Here is a 10,776-nt window from a genome sequence, read left to right as displayed (position 1 = left end):
GATGCCCCCAAGGGCGTGGTAAACCCTGAGCTGAACTATATAAAAGACGGAGCACTGACCATTGTAAGTTGGACTTCTTCAGAATTGCACGCTGTGCGTTTTTGAATGTTTTTCCCCTTTATTGCCTGCAGATCCTCATTGAGCATTTTTCCAAAAAGATTCTTTGAAACAATCGGACAGCTGTTTGACTCTGGCCTGTTGTGGTTTGTACATTCGGCCTTCACATTCCACGACACCTCTTCTCATTGAGTGTAACGAAATAATGTTTAACAGAGATGAAAGACCAACTCCAGAAGTTGCCCTCGCACATGCCTACTTGAAACATCTCGCCCCTCACATTCCCAAACACGACCCTGGTGCCCAGATAGCAGTCCTACTGGGCAGAGACATTATTCGAGTCCACAAAGTGTGGCAACAAGTCAATGGACCCCACAATGCCCCCTTAGGGTAAGACTTAGGGTGGGTAATCGTGGGCAAAGTGTGGGTCAATGCTCATAAGCCAACTGTTCATATGTACAAAACTCACATGCTTCCTAACGGACGTCCATCTCTCCTCACTTCTTGCCATAACAGCATCGTCGTACCTACCTTTGGGGTATATCACCCTCAGAAACCCGGTCAGATATGGGTTGTCTTTGATTTAAGTTCTGAACAGTTCGGTGTGTCCCTCAGCTCAGTGCTACTAACAGGCCCAGACCTCAATAACACCTTGCTCGGTGTACTCATTTGGTTTAGAAAGGAACCTATTGCAGTCACTGCCGACATCCAGCAAATGTTTTACGGATTCCTTGTCAGATCCAACCACAGAGACTATCTCGGGTTCTTATGGCACAAGGACAACTTATCAAAAGAGGTGCAGGAGTACTGCATGCACATACACGTTTTCGGAAACAGCCCGTCACCAGCAGTGGCTACCTGTTGCCTTCAGAGAGCTATCAAGAAGGGCGAGCCAAAGTTTGGACCTGACACAAGGCACTTTGTTGAGAGACTTCTATGTGGACAGCGGGTTGATTTTGCTTACCACAGAGTCTGTAGCAATAGACCTACTCAAGCACACATGTGCATCCCTAGCCGAGTCTAACATCAAGCTTCACAAAATCGCTTCAAACAGGGTTTCAGTCATGCAAGCATTTGAGCCCAATGATCTAGCCACAGGTGTCAAAGACCCAAGCCTAGACAATGACACTCTACCAGCACAAAGAAGCCTAGGCCTATGCTGGGACATAAACACGGACGCCTTCACATTCAAGGTAGCTGTTGATGACAAAGCCTACACCCGCTGCGGCGTGTTCTCAGTGATTAACAGTATCTTTGACCCCTTGGGATTAGCAGCACCAGTGACAATAAAAGGCAGACTGCTGCTACGTGAACTTGCAAACAGAGTCTAAGATTGGGACGCTCCTCTCCCTGAGGACAAAATGAGCATGTGGGAAACATGGAAAATGTCCCTCCAAGGTCTAAGCAGTCTTGAAATTGCACGCTGCTATGTACCAACGTCCCTCTCAAAGTCCACTTACACTGAACTGTGTATCTTTTCCGATGCATCGAGCTGGGCAATTGCAACAGTAGCATACTTAAGAACCATCAATGAACAGGGACCTTGTGAGGTCGGATTTGTACTCGGAAAAGCAAAACTGTCACCACAACTGGAGCCCACAATACCTCGCCTTGAACTATGCGGAGCTGTTCTAGCGGTCGAGATAGCCGAGCTCATCCTGGATGAATTGGATCACAAACCAAACGCTGTCAAATTCTATTGTGATAGCAGAGTGGTCCTCGGATACATTTGCAACGACTCAAAGCGCTTTTACGTGTATGTCAATAATCATGTTCACCGTATACAGACCACTACCCCTGAACAGTGGCACTATGTCGTATCAGAGCAAAACCTGGCTGATCTAGCAAGCAGATGTGTCCCCGCATCACAGCTTATGGACACTATGTGGTTCAAAGGGCCTGACCTCCTCTACAAACCTCCCAAACCAGAGACATTTGAGCCCTTTGATCTAATCCACCCTGAAAGAGACATTGAAATAAGACAAGTCACTACTCTTTCCACAAACATTCAAAAAAGGGCCTCACATCAGAACCCTTTCACCACTTTTCCACATGGAACTCACTAGTGCATGCCATTGCCTTTCTGATTCATCAAGCCCGCTCTCACACAACTAACAACTGGCCTCATCACTCGTGCAAAGGCTGGCATCAATGTAACAAGCCACGCACTCCTGAAGAACTGGAAGCAGCGAAAAAGTTCATTCTCCAGTCTGTTCAAAGAACTGCTTATCCTGAGGAGTATGCTGCTCTCCAAGCCAAGCAAGCTGTCCCTAGGTCAAGCACCATCTTACCTCTTGACCCCTACATGAATGAAGGCCTCATCCGAGTCGGGGGCCGTGTCAGACACGCCTCGCTGGAGACAGAGGTAAAAAAACCCCATCATTGTCCCAAATAAGCACCATGTAACTAAGCTGTTAGCAAAACACTACCACAAAAAAGTAATTCATCAAGGAAGGCAGTTCACAGAGGGCGCCATTAGGCAAGTTGGACTGTGGGTTGTAGCTGGAAAAAGTCTAGTCTCATCCATTATTCACCACTGTGTAACATGCTGAAAATTAGAGATTCAGAAAATGGCAGATCTTCCTCCTGAGAGACTTGACACATCCCCACCTTTCTCCTATGTCGGTCTGGATGTATTCGGCCCATGGACAGTAGTCACACAACGCACATGAGGCGGTGCAGCTGAAAGCAAGAGGTGGGCCATACTATTCACGTGCATAACTACTAGAGGTGTGCACATGGAAGTCATTAAGTCTATGGATGCTAACAGCTGCATAAATGCATTGTGTAGATTCTTTGCAATTTGAGGGCCAGCAAAGTGTAACAGTTGGATATTTATTTTTATATAATTTCACCAAAATGTTCAATGTATTTCATTTTTCACACTGTTGAGGTTTCTCTCTCCTGCCTGTCTGTTTTGGGGAGCTGTGTGCGTGTGTGTAGGGGAGGGGCTATGATGAGGAGGTTTGAGGGTCTGCACCTGCGTGCTCTGGTCAGAGTCTGACTGGAGCATGTCTGCGGGTAAGACGTGTGTAAACTTCTTGCACACTAATATGAGAAATATGTTGTTAAATGAGACTGTTGTTTAGCGGGGTCGGTGCGGTTCATGTCGGGATGTTGTGGGGAAAGTTTTCCATGGTTAGCCGCATTGTGTGTGTGAGAAATGTGACTCCGAAGCAGTCTTTTAATGACGCTAGTTAGCGTTAGCTTCTGCTAACTGTTTACAATGACACGCTTCATTAGCTCAGAGCTGATACACGGCAGAGTTTTTTTTGTTTTCGTGTGTATGTGACATTTTCCTCTCTCCTCGGCAGAAGTGTCGTCAGCCTCCTCATGTACACCACTCAAGTCTCTCCTATGTGTTTATTTGTGACAGACTGAGTAAAACAAGAGTCAAAGCCCTCCAGCCCGTTTCCCTGGCTTATTCTCGCACAACACGTCGCAGAGTACTGGCAGAGAAATATCTACATGGGTTACAAAAGCAACTCCAATTAGATAGGGGCACAAACTTTATTGCAGCCAGCGTGAAACTAGGCATGGTGCAATCAAATGACAACCAACCAACCATCCTCAACTACCTCCACACCAATAGCTGCACGTGGGAGTTTATCCCTCCTCATGCCTCCCACATGGGGGGCGTTTGGGAAAGGATGATCGGGGTGACACGCAAAATACTGGACTCTATGGTCTTGCAGAACAAAGATACCTGTCTGACACACAAAGTACTTTGTACCTTAATGGCCAAGGTTTCCTCTATAATCAATGTTAGACCCTTAGTTCCCATCTCAACAGATCCCTCATCTCCATTCTTGCTTTGCCCAGCAATGCTCTTGACCTACAAGCAACAAAGATCTACTCAAGAACCAGTGGGAGCAGGTGCATGCACTTGCAAATGAATTCTGGAGCCACTGGAGGAACGAATATCTCAACACCCTTCAGTCAAGGCACAAGTGGCACAAAACACACCGCAACCTTCGAACAGGTGACATCGTGCTACTGAAACAAAATTAGGCACCCAGGAATGAATGGACGATGGCCATGATCTCATCTACCTTTCCCAGTATTGATGGGAAGGTTGGGAAAGTTGAAATGAGGACATCATCTCAAGGTGTCTGAAAGACTTATCTGCATCCTATCTCAGATATCATTGTTCTCTTAGAAAATGATCAAAAAGTGACTGATTAAAAGGTAATAGTTAGTTATTATCATTAGTAATACCAGGCGGGTATTCTGCCCTCAGTAAAATGTGTTTGATTAAAAAGGTTAAAAAAGTTCATAATAATTTAGTGATAAATATTTCATAATTCATTGGTTGTAATACAGGCTAAAAGTATAAGCTAAAAAAAATGATTAAGCAGTCAGTATTTGTTTACTTGTATTCACTTTAAGGCATTGTTGATGGTTGCAATGCATTGTGGGTAGCAGAAGCTCAGTCTGGGAAAAAACCTGTCTGTTCACATTCAAGTTGCTCCTGTGTCTTACATCTCATCCAAACCTCCGATAGCAGTTCGGCTGTAAGTTTAAGTGTTTCATAGCTAAAGCAATAAGAATGTGTCACTTTTATAAGTTGTATAAGCTCTGGTAGAGATCGTTTTTCTGTACATGTTTATTATCAGAAAATAGACCTAGCCCATGCATCCCGCTAGCTTTTTGCTATTAATTAGCATATCAGTGCAGCTATTCACGCATATTAACGACCAGATTAGCATATCAATGGACCGATATAAGTGTGGATACGTCCTGTGACTTTGGGGATAGCAATTTAGTTACGTTTAATTCATTATTTTGGCGTTGGCTTTTTCCCAGTGTATTCATTTTCCCAATACCAATAACTGAGGTATATTTTTCCATTTCTGTCTTATGAATTTCAGTTTCACTCGGCCTTTTCAAGCAACAATGTTAAATTGTAAGCTGTCTGAAGAAGACTGTAATAAAGGAGCAAGACGCTTGGATCCTGGCTTGTGAAAACGGGTTTGGCTTGCTGTTTATCTATGTGAAGATACACAGAGTACATAACACAAAGTGGTAACAGTATAATGGGCAACAGTGTAAATTGTGGGTACCGCTCATTCTTAAATACTTATTGTTTTTTCACATTTGTATCTGATCCAGTTTCGTATGGAAACAGGACAGCTGGGTCAGTCTGTGACTGTTAACAACTCTGTATACAGAGATAATGTGATGTACTGTCCAAATAATAATGACACAGTTAATACTGCCACTACAGTAGTGTAATGATGTCTAAATATCTCTGCATGATTCTTCATAAATAAACAGTTTAACAATTAATAAATGAAATTTATATTGTGAACAGATCCATCAAACCAGAGTTTGTGAAGTTACTATTCAGATAGCAAAAGCACATCAGGAGGTAATGCTTTTTTATTTTTTAATTATTCGTGTATTAATTTCTTGATATTCTGTTTGTAAATACTATGCAATAATGCAGGTTAGGATGAGAATGTCTCTTAATTGTTTAGAAATAATTGTATAAGTGCTTTTACCACCGAGAGACAACTGACTATCCTGGACTGCAAAATATGCACCCTGTCTCATTTTGAAACCAAATTACCCTGCCTGAGTCATGATTTTGTTCACTCAAAAAAATGATTCTTGGCTCTGATACAGGGGCGGATCTTCCATGGAATCTGATTGGCCACCCGTGTGCCCCCCCAGTCGTCATTGGCTCTTGGTCATGTCAATCATTGTGCTGGTTGCTACCACCATTGTACGGAAACAGTACTGAAACCTAGTATAAGACTGGACTGTCAATGGAACTCTACAGGGCTTTTACTTTGAAACAGATACAGGAAGTGGCTCCGTGGCTGCGCCGATTAAATGTTGTAACTTCACCAGTCACGGACTTTCCTCTTGTTCAACTTCACATTAGCAGCACAGCAGCATGCGCCGAAATTGAGGTAAGAACACTATATTTTGATACATTTCTGAGAATTGTCAAAACAATGTTTTGCAAACTACTGTTACAGTTAATTTGGTTATATTTGCATGGGAAACTGTTCTTACACAGCACTTTACAGACATGTGGTTAGCTTTGCTGTCCGTCTGGCCTAGTTTAAATTAGCATGGACATGCTCTTCACTGTTGTAGCACAAGTAATTTGTTGCTTTTCATTGTTTGTGTACGTGTTTTCATGATAGAGTAACAATTAAAAGGAAAAAGGGAGATATCGAAGATTTCTTCATTAAGAAGAAACAAACTCAGAGCAGGGACAGTGCATGTCAGCAGGCTCAGAGCTCTGAAATCAGCAGTGAAAGTCAGAGTCAGCCTGAATGCAGCAGCCAGGGATCACACGCTGAACAAAACTTCCAGGGCCAGACCAGAACTCATGGACCTCCAGGTGAAAATACAGATATGAGGAAAACTATTTGAAAATGTAACATAATGTGTTGTTCTGCAGGATTTTACAGTTGCTCAGTGAATGAAGTAACTTAATTACCTACTTTTAATTACTAAATTAAGCTGGCATTGTGCACTGTGCAGTTTTTAGAGTCTTAATTGTTGTTAAACATCTGTACTTTATGCTGTATTGTAAAAAGTATAATGTACGTTTAATTTAGGATATTATTAATGAAGTGTTGACTATGTCAATCAATTTCAGATGCAGCAAGAGTGGACACTGACCCTGAAGATGACCATGCCACATCAAATGACAACAGCAGCAGCTGCAGCAGTGGCAGGAACCTCCCGATTCAACTATTGATTAAGAGTATAGAATATTGTTGTTCACTGTTTGAGTTTATGGTGCTGCTTATTCTGCTTAACACTTCTTGTTTACTACAGAGTTGAGGAGTACTGATCATAATGATTAAAAAATGTAAGAAATGTTGCAATATGTGATGTGATCATTGACAGTGCTGTAAAGGCTACTATTTGTGAGCTTACTAACTGCACATAAGAGCCAGATGTTGATGAGAATATTGTAAACAAGGGGACATGTCCATCAGAGTTTTAATGTTAACAGTGGAAAATGAAAAGGTCATGTGCATCTTCTGTACAAGATAAAAGTTAATGTAGCCAACAAAAGCAAGATGAAGACAAAAATATACTGTGTAACTGTACAATCTAAGAAAAGTAATTCTTTCCACTTAGTAGTCTAAATATTGAAGACAGAGGTCGGTGGCAGCCTTCATTTTTGTCACTTTTGGGTGGCCCCCCCCAGTTTAACTGTTGTTACCCCCTGTGCCCCCCACCTGAAAATACTCTGGATCCGCCCCTTCTCTAATAAACATGAAGAAGTATTTTAAAGTAAAATGTAACTGAAATATATGAAATTTAAAGTTTATTTATCCAAAAAGTCAAACATAATGTGAATATGCTTAGTATAAACTGAATCTAAACAAATCAGGTAAACTTTATTTACTAGATCACATAAAAAGGCTGAACATCACAGTCAAACACAGTTTATGTAAAAGTTTGCATTAACTAAAGCAAATCTGACTGAGGGTATTTAATTTATTTACATTGACACAATATGATAGAAAAAAAACACTATTAAATGCAACTCTTTACATTAAATTTATGTAATAAAATTACATGGGAAATTTATATGTAATGGGTTGATTATTTTTATGTGTGTGGCAGACAAACCATGATCTTTTCCTTAACCTAACCAAGTATTTTTGTTGCAGAACCGTACAAAACTGGCTAAACTAAGTCTAAAAATGAAAAGTCAACACTTAATTTTTAGTTTCACATATACTCCTAGGGGACCGTCCTGCTGCCCCAATTTTTAAAAATGACAAACTGTTACAATAAGCTCCATCAATAAATTCTGGGAACACTTCATTTGTGCATTTGAATGTTCCTGCCCAGTTTTACTGTCATTTTTGCATCACCCTTTATTATCTTGACACTTTATTGAAAACATAAACACATGTTGAAACTTCAGAAATTAGACATAAGTTTAATTAGGCTGAGTCAACAGGTGATCTCATTGTTTTTATTTCTTCTTATGACTCTTGGCCCCCATAAATATTAAATAGTATAAATATGATATTTATGTAAAATGTAACTAAATTTTGTGGAAAATAAATGAACACAATGTGAATCTACTGAATCTACTACTACTACTACTACTACTACTAGTATATAGTAACCTCTATGTGGCCAGATCCCATTAGGCGGCTATGTGCATCATACTCCAACACAGCAGATGGTGGTAGGGCACCTTAAGACTAGTGTTGTCTCGTTCGCGAACGTTTCGTTCAAAAGAACGAATCTTTTAAGTGAACGTACTGAACTGCATCACTTCCTCAAGTGATTTGTTCGTTTCTCAGTTCAGTTGAACTGTCAGCAGCGCCGCCTGCTGACAGTTCGTTCGTTTCTCAGTTCAGTTGAACTGTCAGCAGCGCCGCCTGCCTGCAGCGCCGCCTGCTGACGAAGGAACTGTCAGCAGGCGGCGCTGCAGACAGTTCAACTGAACTGAGAAACGAACGAATCACTTGACGAACGAACTGTCAGCAGGCGGCGCTGCAGACAGTTCAACTGAACAGAGAAACGAACGAATCGCTTGAGGAAGGGACCGCGCGCCGACTGCGCCGCGTCACCGACGCATGAATCTATGGCAAGCCATTCCTGCCAGAAATACGCCACATTCAGTCACGTTTCAACTTCATTACGGCGTAAAAAACGCCGTTTTTTCAGATTTTACGCCGTTTTTTACGCCGTAATGCGCAAAAAGAACGCTGTTTTTTACGCCGTAATGAGGTTGAAATGCGACTGAATGTGGCGTATTTCTGGCAGGAACGGCTTGCCATATGAATCACTCAGTGAACTACACTCTCCTGAATCATTTTCCTCTGAGGGATACACTTTTCATGGCGACCGTTGTTCCCCGTTGTTTTAACAGATTTAGTTTCCAGATAAACAAACTTAAAACGTTATGCTGCCAATAATGAGGAGCGACGGAAGGAGATGGGTGGCAACTAGAGCGATGTACTTTTCCCCATCGGAGGCAGAAATCCTCATGGAGGCTTAAGAGGAGGTGAAGGACCAAGTAAAAAAAAAAAAGGCAACACCGCCGCAGTTATAAAACAACGAGAGAAAGCGTGGCAAAGTATTGCAGACCGCCTGAACACGTAAGTAGCGAACAAACACACACTCACTGCTCCGCTGAAACCATCACAATTACAACCCAAATAGTTAATGAACATCTCAAAAAACGCAGTTGTACTCTGATTATGAATCAGTTGAAATTGTGAAATTGACTGCAGATGTGAGTGAAATTGTGTAAATGTAACTCCATCAGACTGTATAACTCCTTGATAATTTCCCTTTGGGATTTAAAGTTGATCTTATCTCATGTATGTTGTTTTATTAGTGTGTGTGTGTGTGTGTGTGTGTGTGTGTGTGTGTGTGTATAGCAAGTCAAGATTAAATATAAGAACATCTTGCAGAATGGTAAGTGCCCTGACTAATACTTAAGGCACAATAACCACTTTTTACATCATAGCTGTGTCAAGAATGTCACTCTCTTTATGAGGTTGTGATGATGAGATTTTGTATTGACAGGTGAATTCCCTGGTGTCTTGCTGGGGGACAGGGGGTATGCCTGCCAGCCTTTTCTCCTGACAGACCCCCAGGAAGCATAGCAGGCCTACAATCATGCCCATGCCAGGACACGGGCCAGGATTGAAATGACCTTTGGCCTCCTGAAGGCACGCTTTCATTGTCTTCATGACTTACGGGTCAGCCCTTTGAGGGCATGTGACATCACTGTGGCCTGTGCTGTCCTCCACAATGTGGCCTGCCTGAGGAAGGAGAGGGCCCCAAGAGTGCCATCATGCATGGACTGGGACAATCCTGCCATCTTCCCTGATGACAACAGTGGTCAGCTGGTCAGGGACCAATATGTGTTAAATTAATTTAGTTAACATGCATGATTTAAATTTCAGTTGAATATGTCCTGCATTGGCAAAGACGCATGCTGTGAATTTCAGTTAAATATAGCCTGCATTGGCAGAGGAGTTTGTGTTTTTGTTTTGTTTTGTTTTTTTTAATTTAGATTGATTTGGTTTGATTGATTATGTTTATGCCGTATTCCTTACTTTACCTTTATACCTTTATTAGTCTCCTGAAGGGGAAATTTCATTTCAGTTACATCCCGTCCAAGAAACAGAAAAAAGACAGTGACACATAACAGGGGGAGGACAGGAGCGGGAGAACTGTGGGTCGCACACATGAGCAGCGCCACATTTACTTAGATGAGAAAAAGGAAAACAAGAGGGAGGAAGAGGGTAAAAAAAAAGCAACTCCCAAACTAGGCTCCTGGGGGGGGGGGGGGGGGGGGGGGTGCAGCACAGACACTGGGGGGGCGTGCACGCAGCCACATTTGGGCGGCTCGCAACAACCCTCCATGCTACAGGGAGGGAGGTGGGGAGCCACGAAGGCGTTGAGTTGGAGGGGGGTGTGTGTGTCATATGTCATACTCAGTCCCAACCCATTGTCTCTGCCGTCTGATAACTGATGCCGAAGACACAGCCATAGCCGTGGAGACGACCTCGGAGAGTTCTGATCCAGAAACAAAGTTCACAGGAGTGGGGGGGGGGGGGGGGGGGGCGGAGCATGTTGTCTGCATAACATCCAGGAGAGTGGAGAGATACCGGCCTTGGGAAGGCTGGCTATTTCAGGGAGCCAATGAAGACAATTGTTTTGGGTCAGGCCGACACTGCAATTTTCCGTCTGCCTTTGAGTCTTTCT

At 42.6% G+C, this 10,776-nt stretch overlaps 1 long non-coding RNA gene across 1 annotated transcript; it reads left to right on the top strand.

Annotated features, from left to right (window-relative positions):
• The first annotated feature begins 8,602 nt into the window (after positions 1-8,602).
• Positions 8,603-10,331, top strand: LOC143322941 (uncharacterized). Its single transcript, XR_013077366.1, has 3 exons — positions 8,603-9,155; positions 9,441-9,477; positions 9,589-10,331. It is a non-coding gene; the product is annotated as an uncharacterized LOC143322941 (long non-coding RNA).
• The last annotated feature ends 445 nt before the right edge of the window (positions 10,332-10,776 follow it).

The sequence above is a fragment of the Chaetodon auriga genome, chromosome 7 (genome assembly GCF_051107435.1).
Source record: "Chaetodon auriga isolate fChaAug3 chromosome 7, fChaAug3.hap1, whole genome shotgun sequence".
NCBI lineage: Eukaryota > Metazoa > Chordata > Actinopteri > Chaetodontiformes > Chaetodontidae > Chaetodon > Chaetodon auriga.
This window is presented reverse-complemented; position numbering and strand designations above follow the sequence as displayed.